The sequence below is a fragment of the Patiria miniata genome, unplaced genomic scaffold (assembly GCF_015706575.1).
Source record: "Patiria miniata isolate m_02_andy unplaced genomic scaffold, ASM1570657v1 HiC_scaffold_29, whole genome shotgun sequence".
In the NCBI taxonomy this organism is placed as follows: Eukaryota; Metazoa; Echinodermata; class Asteroidea; order Valvatida; family Asterinidae; genus Patiria; species Patiria miniata.
Genome location: NW_024037068.1, coordinates 22,328,833 through 22,345,444, shown reverse-complemented (window position 1 = coordinate 22,345,444; position 16,612 = coordinate 22,328,833). Strand labels below are relative to the sequence as shown.

The following is a 16,612-nucleotide window of genomic DNA, read 5'->3' as shown; positions in this document are numbered from 1 at the left end:
GAATGAGTGCGTTTTCCAAAAAACTGCAAGTGGGAAGCAATCTATTCTAAAGCACCCCGCGTCAAAAATTGACATGTTGCGCGAACGCTACTTACGATTTTTCTGAGTGAAATTGGTAAAAAAAAAAATATATATAGACATCAGACTACAAATTTGTTAAAACTCAATGCGGAAAAAAATCGCACATAGATATTATAAATCATTCCGTCCCAGTCCCAGACCTTTTAGAGTTAACCCTATACCCGCAAGATGTCCGGACGGCCCAATGAAGACGTTTCGAGCTTTGAGATGCTATAGGACGTTAAGAAAGAGAACAACTAATTTCTTTTTAGAAGTATGATTAACGGAGTGGGCACGCAGAAAACATGGTACACAATATTAAACCCCAGTTACATGACATAATGATTGAAATCGACATTTACAGTTCGTTGTAACATTGTCCCCTGCCCCAACGCCGTCACTATGTAAACACACGTGCGAACATAACATGCGGAGACGTAATGACAGCTGTTTTTTTTTTGTTTAATTAATCATTGGTCAACCATTAGCATCCCTGTGACAAAAAGGAAAACAAGAAGCTGACCGCATTTAGAGCCATCTTCAAGTGTTTTAGTTAATCTTTCAGAGAAACGCATAACTGTCGAACCGGATTATTCCATTACCAACCTGTTTGAAGTTAATTGAGTGCCCAAATGTCAGAGTTGAATCGTTGGTATGCATATGACAAGGAGCACAAAATGAAATCGGCTTTGAATTATCTCAACCAGCACTTTGACAGTAGGGTGACTCATGATTATTGGGCAACTTAGTCTCAGCTTTTAAAACATATTTGAAAACTAAATGTGTTTTGGTCGTCAATGCCAGACAAAATGGTGCCACGTGTTATGGTCTACTTGCAGGAAATGTTAATAAGAAAGTTCTTTGAGGCCTACGTACATACGCCAATGGGTTCCATGCGTGAACCGGCGAGGGCGCTTTTTAGAGCTCCGGTGAAGGTCACACCGCGTGCGCGTAATGGTTCGTGCGCGCAAGGCGCAAAATACGCAGGACTTATTTTATTCTGCACAAGCCATAGCGTATTAAGGTGAGCGGGGGGTCAGGCAACCTCGTTACCCGTGGGTACGATCTTGCAGCGCCATGTTGTTTCCCATCATGCCTTGCGCGATCGTAACCCCTGGAATTGTGTAATTTAAATATACCGAAATACGGTACATTATAATTAGGGCTGCAGTTTATCCGTTTTACGTGCAGACGCCATCTTTAAAATGTTAAAAGTTGTGATTTTGAAGAATCAATCCTTTCAAACACAACGTTTGGACGTTGTGTTAGTTAGCAAAGATTTGTATTAAATGTACGTACCCCTTTCGTGCCTTTACAACCACAGATACAGGGTTTTTTTTAAGCAAAAAACGCGGCTGACATAATCCATATCGTACAGGCATCGCGACTTTTGAATCATAATTTTTGTTTCGTACGTGACGATACGTGCAAAGCTAGGCACGCGAGCGCGAGCGCATTATGGGCGCGCCCAGCGTGCAATCTTCGAAATGCCCGCGCAGTACGCTGTGAATAGCCATTCAGCGTCATTTACGTCATCATCACAGCCAGGGGTTAGTGTAAGGAACGAGCACGCGCCCCTGGAGTCGAGGCTGGGGGTCAGGCATTGATCTCCATATACACAGATATGTGTATATGGAGATCAATGGGGTCAGGCCACTCAGGCGTCGTTGGCAGTGCGTTCGAATGTCACTTCCAGTGGTCTCCCCAACTCTCCCATTTCGTACCGTACTGACGAGTAGCTGGTATGGAAATTTGAAGTTAGGCTTTATACCTAATTTCATGACGTCACATGTTGTGTGGCGTAAAGCACATGCCTGTTCGTCCATAGTACTTTCCGCTCACTGCGCTGCCACTCAAAATGTGACGAATCGAAGCCGCATCGAGAACATTCAATTTATAAATGTAAACAAATGATAACCAAATTAAAGATCAAACAAAGTACCACTGCATGTGCACAATAATGTGTAGCTACTCTCACGGTTCTTTATATGTTTTCTATCCGACAGTGGGCTCATTATAAATACCATGTGACGTTTATTATTTTTTTACACTGCACGAAGCAGGGACAAGTGTAACGGTACTCCACCTTAAAACAAAAAACACAAAACTAGCGAAGGAAATCCAAGAACTTTTTTTTATACCTGAAGACCTATTAAATTAAGAAATTCCACTTGAAATGATTAAACTGTAAGTTGTGGTAGGTATCGCATCTTCCTTTTCGATCCAATGCTAATTAGACTCATTCATTACTTTACACAGGAATAAGAAAGAAAACGATGTTCATAAAATGTGGTGTGGCATATCCCAAACTTACGTATCGGTTAAAAATCCTTCAAGCCATTATCTTATGGTGTTTTTCATAACGGTCTTCCATGCTTTTTACCAAATTAAATAAAGACTGACAGCAGGGATTTCGCCCCGTGGAGTGCCTTTTTCATGAATAATTCAACGGTTTTGTATAACCATACACACCAAGCAAAATCTGTGTTTTCAATAATCGCCTCGCAAGCGCTACAAAAGGTACGGTTTTCCGAAGGGGATGGCATAATTAATTTTTTTCTTCGGCCGGTCTACGACTGTCTGCCCGACTTAAATTGAATGATGCCCGTCACGTGGTGCCGCATCACTCGATGTAACACAGCTGGTATTTGACGATGTACGCCACGCTAAAGCCAGCTCTGATCGTATATTTATTACATTCTGAGAAGTGACATTGAGAAACCATGCGAAAGACAAGACACTCCCGCTTGAAACAATTGAACACATAAAGTAGCATTGACATCTGAGGGAACTGAGCTAGACAAAGATTATGATACAACAAACACGAGCAGGAAACAAAATCTGGAGGTAGAATTTTGCCATGAATATTTCCGCAGGCCAGGAGACTCCTAAGCACCTGACTACACGGCTCTTGTTGACACAATTGACGGGGCGATGTTAACTTGTCACTCGGCAGACGAGCACGAAGTTGCATCGTGTAAAGACGCGATATTGTCCGGGGAATAACACGAGCGCGAGCTGCGGTAAACCCCTCGGGGGAAAAAAACGCCGCTCCTCTGCCGGCCTCCAGATGAGCGCGCGCTGATGTCCGCTCGAAATTGAAAAACTTAAGTGTGCTAATGCAGCCAGCCCGACGCAATGTCAAAACGTCCCCCCTTCAACGCGTGTGTGTCGGACGAGCCGATACACGCCAGGACACTTAATTGACCTTAAGAGGGTCTCGATGAAAGTGGAAGTGAAATTTAATATGCAAGCGAATTAAAGCTATCACCATAGGCGAAGGGTAAAATTAAATTTACCTGTAAAAGGCGAAACGTTAAGTGACGCACGCGTCTAATGTGCGTGGGTTTGTATAGCGCTTTGTTTGTCGTCTACTGTTCCCCTGCGCCTAAGCTAAGTGGCTTGTTCAGTTTGTTTGATGTGGGTTTGTCCATTCTTCTGGCTCAATATAGAATCATCGTAGCGTATGTTTCGTCTTGCTGATGTTAGGTAAGACAAAAATACTCATTTTCCCTCAGCGGACATTTCCAGATCTCTATAATTTTTTTTTTAAATTACAATGGAAACCCGCCCCTGCTTTTAAATTTCTCAAAAGCTGTTCACTTTCGCTAGAAGGTACTTGATGTCATTTATCTTTCTGTGGTGTGATAAGTTCGAAGGCTTGGTCATTCGCCCAACCGCATTTTGAAAGTTCCCCTGTTGTATCCACTGGTACCCACCGCCCTATCGCAGGGCTGCAACTATGTGATATGGCGGTGGATACCAGCTAGCTGGTGACTTCCAATTTCGTGGAGTTCTCGTAAGATATTTGTTAATACGGGGCAGAAACTTCTGCAGGCACAGAATTAATGTGTAAGGAATGTATACGTACACTGATCATGGCGGTAATTAAGTCATGTTGTTTGGGAGATACCACGTGCTTCTTGCTTGAGGCCTTGGAGTGTCGGGTGTACCGATAGGGTTTGCCAGGGTTTTGAAATGACAAATTCCGTTCGTTTGTCTGTTACTCTATTTAACTTCTGAATGAAATAAGCCTCCCTATCTATCATCTTCTTCTCGGCTGCAAATGGCTATGAAGAATGGCTTTTTGGAAGCCTCTCAGAGCCTCGCGGTAACACACTTGGGCATGCGCCCTACAATCAGAGACTAAACGCGAGTGCAGAACACAATACTGTGAGCACCACTGTGACACCGACCCCACCTTGCATGAATGGGAATGCCTCGATTTGGGGCAAACTCAGCGCCCTCAACTGTCCATGCAACACCCTTTAAGGTGACTTTTTGAGTTGTCAATGGTTGACACATGGCAGACCCATACCCGCCCACTGCCAAACTGCGATATGTCTTAATCCTGATCGGCCATTCCCCGCCAACCGTGTAGCAGAACCAGGTGTGTCGTCAATCAGCCGTTTATAATTGAACCAAGAAGGAACAATTTATTAATGCCAGAGACGATAATACTGTTCCAAATAGAGTGACTCAAACAGATTGAAACTTCTTTTTGTTTCTGCTTGTCTGCGACTGCTCTTCTTAAATGTCAACTATGACGCTGACACTGCGTGTTGATATTTCACTAACACGAACGTCCCGGTGGAATCGACTCACCCCAGAACAAAGCTCCAACATATCAGTTTCTATTTCAAATTTCAAAATATTTGACTAGACATGAAATGCGGAATTCTATTTCAATAATATTTGTTCCATGAGACTTGTAAGTTTGCATAGTGGACGTGAACAAAGCAGGAAGGTTTGCGGTACGGAATATTATCTCTTTTGAGTTGTGTGGTTTTGATGGTGAACATAGCATACTGTTCGAAACGCAAGGGCGGATCTAAGGGAGGGGGAGGCAACGGGGGCCATGCCCCCCCCCCAAAAAAAAAACCCACCCGGAACCAATATTTTTCTTTTTTATTTAAGTGACGTTGCAATAAAGGCAGGCACTGCGTACATCATCATCTTTTCCTCAAAAAATATTGGTTAAAGTGGTTAAAAATTGCCTCAGATCGCACCACAGAGCATCTAGAATCCCCAACAAATTTGGGGCCCTCGAGCGGGCCCCGCACCCCACGCCATATTTTTTTGTCCCCACTTTGTGGGGACCAAAGTTTTTGCCCCCCCCCCCAAAAAAAAATGTGTTCTGGATCTGCCCTTGTCGAAACGTCGAGTTAAAACAAATGGTTTCTCTCAGAACCACACAACTCTAAAGAGATAATATTCACATGGTATTCCCGCAAACCCTCCATTTTTCCTCTTGGTATTTGTCATGTACTTTACATTTGTTTGTTATTGCTAATTTGGTGTACTTCAAATGAACTTGGAAAGCGAATTCCGGGTTTGTATTTCTTTAGTTTCAATCAAGTCCTTTTCTGGAGATATTTTGTTGTGACGTCACACTTAACATGGCGGCAAAACCCCACGACGTGTTCAAAGGGATAATAAAGGTTTTGATCACATTGTTAAAAAAATCTCATCATGTTACCTTCCAAAGAAGGTCACAGCCAGTGATATTCGAAGGCATTGATAGAAAAGGTGCAGGTGCATACAAAGTACATTGCTGTTAGTGATGATTATACCGCCTTAAATTGGAACAACTATTTTCATTGATTTCTGTGTGTGTTTGTAATGTGATTTGGCTTCACAACGCGCAGCCGCAGTTTTGGCTCGTTGCCAGGGTTTTGGAACGCAAGCCTAATGACGAACAATGGGCACTAATTGACGCGTATGTGAGACATAATGTCAGTCTGGCAACACTCCAGACACAGAATAGTCTTCCAGATAGCGAGCGGTTTTCTTTTCAAACGCAATATGTCGGCGGTCAAGGAAAGCATTGAACAATGATCCAAGGCAAGAGATACTTAATTATACGCTTTTTTGTCACCGTGAATGATCTAGATCACAAGATCCCCTACATATGGCCGGCGTTTGTATTTCGAAGCTGTGCCAGCTCTATCAAATTATAAGTACATGTATGCATCATTAATAACCTTATAGAAGCGAGCCAAAAGGACAATTTATCACCGTCGTAAACAGAATGATTACGGATTAATTTCGGGGCAGTTGTTGAGAAGGACAGATGTCGGAAGGCGGTACAGCAAATTACAGTGGCACTACGGAGTTGGCAGTGTGGGAGTTCACACGCCCACTTTCTGTACAGTCTGTTGTCTCCATCTTCTGTCTGTAAATCTGCTTTTGATATCAGATTTCTGGCTCCGTTTGTCTCCTGTGTCCATCGGGCCTGAACACGAAGATTGGACATTAATCACATCACAGTTTTCCCAAGCGTTGGTCTTTACCAGTCTATTACTTTTTTTTTTCATTACCAGTCAGTCACTCACAATCGCAAACATCCATTAAAACAGAACCAGAAGTGCCGTATTAATGCAGCGTGTGTATTTTTCTTGCTCTTCAAGGTGTAATTTCATTTACTGTGGCCATATTTGAACACCTTGCTAATCCGTCTTTATTTATGTCGTCGGCAGCTCTGGCAAACGTGTGTAATCTCTTTGGTATACCATTTTTGTCCCCGCAGTTGGTAATTACCGCCCACATTCGCCGTTTAGCGCGTCCATCAACGCCAAATTGAGCCAGAGACTCTGCCCTGGCGACACCGACACAGTGTTTGGTAAAACGCCGTGCTCAAATATTGACACAGCCTGTCTTAAGTCTATTACTGCCCACTCGCTGAATTTAATGTGCCCCTAATTTGGGTTGACTCATGGCGCATTTTACACCGACAGTTCCGCGAGTGAAAGCCGTTTTTCTGTCCGAGGCACGGGTAAGTAGGACAAATATTGGTCGTACATGCGACCGTGCCAGATGATTGTAACGAGCCTTTTTCGCGATCGCCATGGTATCACGTATAATGACAGCTAGTAACAATAATTCATGGTGCTCAAATACTGCACTGCAAATTTTGTACTGAGCAAACGGTCTACTGAGAACCATTCCGAGGCGAAAAAAATACAACGCAGGGCGTTGTTTCAGCTTGTAATCTGTCTTTGCTTGGTAAAATGTCGGTGGTTGAGTGGTAAGACGTCTGCAGGAGGTTGCAGGTACGAGTCCCACCCGAGTAAGCTTGTGATATTTTCCCTCGCAAGCCCTCCGCCAACACTGAGTATACATCAGTGTTTATTTTAAAAATACACGGGTAAAGGACAAAATTCAACGTAAAATATAAAGTATTCTGTGCTCAATACTTAACATCTCCATTTAAGAAATCCTACTAATCTACATCGTATAAATTTCGTCGATGTAGACGCCCAACCTAAACTTGGTTTCCTCAAACATTGTTTTGTCATAATGCCCGTATTTGACGATCTCATGGCTTCTCACGTGAACATCAGCTATCTTTGTTCTGAGCAACGAGACGTGCAACGCAATCAATTGGTACGATATCTGCATTTCACACCGTCACAATTTCATACTACAAAGGATCAAAAGAAACCTCGGAACCTTTCCCCAAAACACTGCATCACAGCGTTACCAGCTTGCGTTTTAACTGCGTACTGGGACCGCAGATGACTCTTCAAGAATCTAAGCACAATCTGAAGGTGATAGAAACTGTGGGACACCGTAGTTTTGGCTGTAACAAAGTGGCGGTTATTTTGAACATGTCACTGACAACGTGCAAGCTGCAGCGGCGAAAACCGCCGCTGCCCTAGTTGCGGAGAAACCGCGTGTCCTTAGTGTTGTAGCCGAGTCCATCACAAGTCCAGTCACAAGTCCAGTCACAAGTAAGGGGTGAAGAACAGCAAATGTATGCTTTTGTAACAGTTCCTTTGTATATGGGTCTTGAATTGACTTGAGACTAGAGGACTTGTGATGGACTTGCAGGGACTTGTGATGGACACGACTACATCAGTGGTCCTTAAACCTATTCATGTGCAGTTGTTAACCTGTACAACCTGTACTAATAGGCCTATGTCAAGCTCATAATTAATGTCGTGTGCACGTTGGGTCTATAAGCAGCTGTAGCTCAAGTTGCCTCCCTGACGATTTATAGGCCTACTTCAACTTCAAAATTGATTAGCAATGCCACGTGGCACGATCAATGCAAACTTTATTTTGTCGCATGATTGTTTGGAACAATGGCCATTGGTTTCTAAAATCGAAGACTACAAGTAATATTTGTGCGAATTCGAAGCAATAAAACAATGTCTGTATATACTGTTACGTTGTTTGCAAAATATCCGGTTTAAAATTCGATATCCGACCATCGTAGTCTCATATTTCATTTTCTCCTGGGGGAGGGGGCTTATTCGACGGCACCAGCGGGGCATGACGCCACCGGATGAAGACTAATTAACCCTCAGAGGATGAAAACAAATACAATTGTGAATTAAACTTGCATAAAAAGAAGACCAAAACAAGTCGGGCATTTACCTGAATACAAACTTGATAGTGAGAAGTGATGTTTATTTGGATTACCGAAAAAGCAGTTTATCCGTGGACAGGGATTTGATTGAGTGTGCGAGTGGGGACATGGGGACACCGTTCCCCGCTGACAAGCTCTTCCAATCAATTTGTTTGCAAACGACTTGGAGAAAAATAAGAAGGTGCTAAACAGCGCTTCCCCAAAACTTCTGCAGAAGTTTCCCCCCTTGTATGAAGCCTTTACACGTCCACACACATTAACGATCAAGACCAGAAAGAAATTCTAGGGATTCGTAATCGATTTATCTTCTACGGTTCTACTATTATGGGATTCGCGGAAAATATAACATTAAATAGAGCATTGGTCCCTAATGTAGTCATGACCGTATAAAGTCACATGTTACATGTTACACAGACTTTAAACCCGGATCGCATACCGTACATTTTTCGGACACAGCCTTGACTAAATCAGTGCAATGGAAGATTCGGCAAACCCCGCAATTTCCGCTCTACCAATCGATCAATCTCGGAAACCTCTCTCTTTTTTCCTTTTTTTTAAGGAGCAACTCGGAAGTCGGCACTGATTCCCAGCCAATCGATCGTTACACCACCTTCGTCACAAATGGCACAGCCCCACTGAACTCATTCCTTCGGAGATCGACTATGCCTCATCGCTGGCAACAAACACGAAACAGGCCGAGCGTGGCTAAATGCCAAAGTCGAGCAGAAATCGCGGAGGTGGTTCCATTCAAGTTACGGCATATGATGGGGCTGCGGCGTTATACCAAGCGGAAAGACCGGAGTCATGAAACAGCCGTTAATCTTCCTGCACTCGTACAAGTAAAAAACGTTATTGCTTTTGGTCTCCAAACAACCGTCAGCTTTTGTGGCCACTCAAATATTTGCACCGAAAAAAACTCGTTATAACTTCTCGGAAACATGTTTCAATCGATGATTAGTTTTCAAACTCCCTCTCCCATCAAATTCGCTTGTGTTTATTTCAAAGACGTCAGCGGTTATCGGAACACCTGCAAAAGGGTTAGATACTGCAGCCTGTACCAATTACGTCAAAATGCTGATAAACGTATTGCATGTACCTTAGAAAAAAACGCCTTCAATTAAAGAACAAAATATTGAATGCAAGTCATCGGAATCGTACAGTGACCAAGATATTGAAGGCTCAAGCGTTTGTCGTAGTTGATTAGTCAAGTGATGTCGTTTGGCCTTTTCTTTTGAACAAAAAAAAATAAAAGTTGCGACAGAAACCCATGAAAGATTCCCCATATTTGCTTTTTGCATATGTAAGTTTTTTGTATGTGCCATAAAAAGAGCATAGCACAATCTCCTATCAAAAATGTAGTCTCATAGGGATATCATGGGACCTGTGGGTAAAGTGCTGAAAACTTCCTCTTATTTTCGATTGTACAATATTTATTGAAGTCAATGTATAGCGACTGAAACCACCCTGTCTTCGGGGTGAGTCAAAAAGAAATTGACCCGAATTAATGATTTTTCCCTTTAAAAAAAATCAAATTTGAAACACTAACGAAGTATATCTTGAAAGAGCACGTTCTCCCACTCGTAAAAAAAAAGAATTACGGAAATTGATCCATGCTATCAGAAGTTATGCACGTTTCACTAAAAGAACCAATTTTTATCCATAGAACGCCATTGGAAGAAGTTGAGCTGAGTGAGAATCACAGATTGCACAAAATCATTCAAATACAACTGAAATTTTAATCATATTACTAAAGACTGAAACATCCTTTTACTGTCAGTTTTGTATTTTGAATATGAGGAACAAGTCATCTATTTTTGTTCTGAAATATTAATGGCGATTTTGGTATGTTTTCCTTTGCAAGTTCTCCATTCATCTAGGTGGAAAAAGTCCATGTTTCATAGTATTTAATGGGTATGCATCAGTTCGTAGAATGGTAAATGATCAGTGGTGGACAGCTGTACGAATCTGCATATTAAAATAGACGTAACTTGGGAATAGAGTATGCAAATTGCGTGAATCTTTTAAAGTTACCAGTCAATAACACGTACTTTTATTATACCTGTGATTTTTTAATGAAGTGGAGCGACCCACATATTTTTTATACTTTTTTTTTCTAATTCAGTCATTATCTTTTTGACTCACCCTGTATCATTATTCTCTGCTGCGTCAGAAACCGTCAGAGCACTCTATTGTATTGATTATTAAGTGAGCAAACACAGTGTGATACAATGTAGTACAGCTAATGGAAAAAAAAACAGTCGTTTCTCCAGAGTAGCTTCGGCGACCCTTGTTGGGTTGGGTGGCATATTTTCTATTTCATTAATAAAGTGTTTCGGATTATGTTCTATCTCTTGGAACTAGCAGGGAATGAAAGTAGAAGGTGAATCAATGTACACAAACGCACCTTCATGTTGGAATATCAAAATCGTAAATGATTGTGTTATCAAGTAGTAACAATGTGCCCGAACAAAACTGAACATCAAGAAGGAAAGCTGCATGACTGGGAATTAGTTTAATGTAAGAAACAAATCCGAAACTGCAAAGGTGTTTATGTCATTTCGTTTTCCGCATATTAATACACTAATACCAAAATCAGCGTCAGTCTTAACCTACAGCGAATTATTCCTACGTGTAACGTTTAATACATGGAACAGACGTCGGGAAAACTTAGCGTCTGAAGGGCCCGATATGCTTCGTCAAACGGTTCGTGCATGCATCAAGATACCGACACGATTCACTGCGAACATGAGTATCTTTGCTACCACTCCTCAGCAGTATGATTGCGTTCTTCGAAATCAAACCATGGATGTTGCTCCCAATGCAGAATGCTTACCTACCGAAGCTTTTTTATGACTACAAATAAATCCAAATAACAAAGTAGGTCTTAATATACATTGTGGTATATTCAGTTGTGTGTTTTTTTCATTCAGAGAGTACTGAGACACTGGTTGTTTCATTTTTCTACAGTAGTGCCCAACATTTTGCACCTAATACCATAGCACCTAATACGATAGCATCTTGGAATCCTTTGGGGCACCACGACCCGTTACGTTTGCACAGCACATCAAGAGTGTTAGTTTTATAAACGTCATTTGCCGAAATGTTTAAGGTCGAAAAACTGAACCCACATTACAGCCCCAAATATAACCGAGAGGGGAGCTATCGAGGTAGCGTACTGGACCCAATTTTACAGTGCTGCTAAGCACAACAATTTGCTTAGCACAAACAAAATCTGGCTTATAAAAGCAGAATAACAGCCAAAACCTCCTGCGATTTTCATGCTGAGCAAACAACAGCTGAATACTAATCACAAGCAATCCCGTGGAGTTTTGACCGGTAACCTGCTCTTATAAGCCTGACTTTGTGTGTTAAGCGCCGTGAAATTGGGCCCTGCTCGCAACCACGGTATCGTGAATGCTTTTTGTCGGTAAACTCATCACAACCAAACCTCCATTTCTTTTTAAAACGTCACAAGAACAACTTTGCCAAGGCGCCAATATCTTCTCCGGTGTGCTTACCAAGGCCGACATTATTCTGTTATTAAGACAAGAGCCTTGCCAACGTTCAATTATATCCTGATTTGCTGCATTGTTGCGCGTCATTCCACGTGCGTGAGCATATACTGTTTTCCTGGTATAAATTGAGGGTCGGCAGAAAATGAGGCAGACTGTGTTGTCTAATTACAGCCACTCTTTCAAGGTTCTTTTTTTTTCAAAAATACAAAACAAATTACGGCAGCAGACTGTGATTGCGACATGGAGAGAAATAAAACCACTGCTCACAGCATGCACCGGAGTCATCATTTTGTGTGGGCTGACTTGAAACAAAAACAGCCATGGTTGGGTGTGGATGTTTAAGAAATGTTAGGGAAAGGTAAACAACAAATGAGAAACAAAAGGTTCTGATTGTTCCATGTTTGGACCGACATGGCCAAGGCACAAGATAAGTTGTGCCTATAGCGTTCTCTCCCTCCTTTCGTTTGGATTACACAAAAGGGCGCGACTGCCATGCTAATTTTCCGACAAGTGTCAGAACCTTTAACGAGTCGAGTACTCCGCATCCCTCAGACATAACAGGTCTGTAGTGTAAAATCTCCATCAACTGTGACTTATATCTCATGGCGACAAAACCAAAAAATAAAGCTAGTCGTACCTTTTTTGTTGAGTGTCTATGTGTAGACTGGTCTGTCTTGCGGCCGTTCCAGCAACAAAATCACTGTTCACCTTGATCTGCAAGTGCTTGTTATATGTCTTTATACCGCTGGAGTCACAAAAGTCATCAATCTTGGAGAGAAAAAAAACAGACAAGATTTTTTTGTGAGAAATTCCATTTTGAGCAGTTTGGCTCTGAAAAAAAAAAACCCTATGCATTTTAACAGCATGATGTTTTGAACACTGTTCATCTACAGAACAGCAAACCGTTCGAAACGTTGAGTTTAACACATAAATTACCATACAAAAAAGTGTTTATGGTGTCATCCGGGAACTTCTAAAAACTGCTGACCTCACCAGACAAACCTTCAAGTTTTGTGCCTTCTCACTTCGTTGTCCAACTATTTTGAGTTTACATTTAAAGGAAACATATAGTAAACTATACTCAAGTTTATATGATAATTCCGTAACACACATCTAAAAGTCGTATATCTCGACTACAAGTAAGATTTGAAACTGTGTATGGTGGTGGTATGAACAAGTGAAGGTTTGCGATAACACCATGTGGAAATCTCTTTTGGGAAGATGTGTGGTTCCGAAAACATCCAACCGGTTCTTTTCAGAACCAGACATCTTCCCAAAAAGAGATTTCCACATGGTGTGACCACAAAGCTTCACTAGATCCCGACTATAAGTGAGGAAAGACGGTTTCCATTGGGCGGTACCCAATAGCTGTATTTTGTTGGAATGCATCATTGGCAATGCGATAGCTTTCCCAGATGCCAGATCAGTCAAAACATCTTTGCTCAACTGCTTCCAGTGATAATCAAAGCTAAAGTTCACCAAGTGGTTCTTCTTCTTGCGCGTCCACCTGTGCGACCCGGGTTCGAATCCCACAGACCACTGATCTTCATGTAAACAAGTGCGTCTGACAATAACCTCTGGCCGTCTTGCATGAAAGTCTTGCATGAAACCTATCAACATGATCCGTGCCAGAGCTTAAAAATTGCGACGCCCAAAAATGCGACGCCGATGGCACATATGGAACACCATAGTGTAGATTTATACCTAGATTTATAGCGATTTGTGATAAATACCACGTGACTATAACATTACTGCACATATTTTAAATCACACCCTCTGCTTGCGATCTGTGTCAGAAATCGGTAATGTTGCGATTAGGCCCATTATTATTAATATAATTAACCATCTTTGGGGTATTTTGGTCATGAGTAACAATGAATGCATATAGCAGGTGTATTCACACTGTACGCGAGTCACCGTGAAACTAAGCACGCATCTCAAAGATGGCTCCAACGCAAAAGGTATATTGTTTTATGAAAGACACCGCGCAAAGCTTAAAGTGCCCATCCACGCTCCAGCTGTTTTGAAATAAATTTTCCTAGAGTGACGGCAAAGTTGCGTAACAATATCAAAGCGTCCTTTCCACTGAGACAAGTACCTTTTTGTCCTTCTGGTATATAAAAGATGGAATGTTGAAATTATTTAAGGTATCGTCGAGATTAATGGAGATGTCTTCCGTTACACTTAATACGGATAAGTTGAGACACAGATGGCCACTTTAACCTTTCGGTCAAGGCTACAAGCAAATGAAAATGAAAAAAAAAAAGAATGAAACTGCAGTCTTGCACACACGACACGCAACTGTTCACGCGTCATCGCGAACGACGGCAGTACTGCTCGATTTAATTATTTTTTTTGTCGATTGAAAACAAAAATGAATAACACAAAAACACACGTCTCTGCTTGACTCGGTCGTGTCCTTCAAGCCCATCTGGGGGATGCAGTGAAATAAATAAATAAATAAGTAAATAATAAAAAAGTAAAACAAAATGAACTGTGATCACAAACAGAACCCAAGGCTTTCAGTTTTCAATTTTTAAATTTTCGATTTTTAAATCAAAGTACAAAAACATGCAAGTTGCATAAAGGGCAAATTATTGACACTTGCAAAGAACCTTGAAAAATGAAAACTGAATTAATAAAGTGCAGCTTTACTTGAGGTCACGTGACGTTGTTGTGACGTCAATTTTCGATTGTGGTCTTGCCGGTCGTCCGGTTTAGGGTTTCTGTCTCTACGAATCGCTGAAAGAACTTGCAACGTATGGACACTGGCAAAGAATTTCTTAATACGAAGATTCACTAATGCAAAAAGACACCTTTAAGTACCTTTCAACGTTGAAGTATTTGGCTGTAGAAAAACAAGTGCGACTGCAAAAGAAGCTCTGGCCGTCTTGCATGATGAAAATCTTGCATGAAATCGATCAAAATGATCCCTGCCAGAGCTTAAAAATGCGACGTCCAAAATGCGACGCCGATGACACATATGGAGCACCATACTTTAGCTGTAGGCCTATACCTAGATTTATAGCGATTTGTGATGAATACCATGCACGTATATACACTATAACAATTCTACACACATTTTGCCTCTATTAACAAACTTTTCACAAACATCTTTCCGAATTGCAAACAATTTTGGTTAAAGTATTTAATTCACTTTTTTTGCTTTTGTTTTGAGAATTTAAATTTGGTAGTTATATTTATGGGAAATTTAATATAGGGGGCTTATTTTGGTAAATTTTCCGGGGACCGACTGACCGACTACAAAGTGACATGTAGAAGCCTCCTGCCAGAGTTTCAAAATCCGTATAAAAGGCATCAAACTGGTAGTGCTTAACCATTGTATGACATTACAGACATTATACTCCCAATTAGGCATACAAAGAGAGCACAAAGACCCTCCAGTTTGAAATTCTGATTTGAAATTTCTCTACAGCCGCCCAGGGATGATATCCGTTATGGATTAATCCCAGCCTAACTTTTTAAGACCGACAGTAACGGTGTAATTTCTAGCGTATTGGTATATTTATGGGCGAAACAGTGCGTGCCACGAATGAGATAAAAATCTGGTGTGCAGCTAGCTTGACAGATTGCCTTGATTCGCACCTGACTCAGCGGCAATAAATATTGTCTTACGCCGTGACTTGTAACGGAGCCTGCGACACTTAGCACGTGCTGGGTCCGTGACAAGCACACAATGGGAGAGCAATGTGAGATATGCACGCTCAGGCTACTCCGGCCAATTGCCATTATCAAATGTGCGAATCTCCGCTTTTTCCCTCATCAATCATGAAAAGAGTAAATTCGGAGGCACGAAAGCACGTCATTTCAAAATAATCGCATCTACAAGCACCTATAACTGTGATGGTAATTTATATTCATGAATACCAGAGACAGTTTACCCATTCCTATTGGACAACTTAGCCCGTTACGTGGGTGGTTTTAAACCGCAGATAAAACACCGCTGCGTTCTGCGCCACATCGGGCAGTACACGCCGCGCGCGCCAATTTCTCCAAAAAAGCCAATTTTTAGCATTACGCGCGCGAGGCATATGCCATTAGACATGGCTAAAGGGTTGTTTCACAAAATATGAAGTACTTGTGCAATTATTGTTAAACAAATCGTTGGAAATATGAATGTTTGACTTGTTTTGACTTTTTGACCGAAAGGTATTTATGAATGGGCCGGAAATAAACATGCGCTTGGTCGATATTAAACAAGTACGTTTAAAACCGGCAAAGGGGCCTGGACGCGGATAATGTCCATCGCCTTCTGCTCGGGCCATTATCGACGTCCAGGCCCCTAGCCGGTTTTAAATGTACTTGGTTAAATGTAACTAAAAAATTACTATTCCCAACATTTTTTCACTTTTCCTCTCGAATAATCGACAAACTCTTTTCTTAAATGTACGCAAAAATGAAGGCTGAAAACTGTTATGATCACTACAAGAATGTAGGGACTTGCAGCCTGGCTACTCGCAACGCATATCTAATCCTGCGCAAAACCAACCCTAAGAACACACACGTTTTCAAAGGGTTAGAAACGCCCCAAAACGACTTTTTGTTTTCATTAAAATAAAAGATACCAGTTGAAAATTTGTCGTTTTACACATAAACACGTTGCCTCAAATATCTTGCCGTACAAGAAATTGCACATCGAGGC

General features: G+C 41.6%; 1 long non-coding RNA gene across 1 annotated transcript in view; it reads right to left on the bottom strand.

The window, feature by feature from the left end:
* Positions 1-16,612, bottom strand: part of LOC119735974 — a 45,132-nt gene that overhangs the window by 13,460 nt on the left and 15,060 nt on the right. The window contains exon 2 of the long non-coding RNA XR_005272246.1: positions 12,587-12,717. This is a non-coding gene — a long non-coding RNA (uncharacterized LOC119735974). The remainder of the gene's footprint in view (positions 1-12,586; positions 12,718-16,612) is intronic.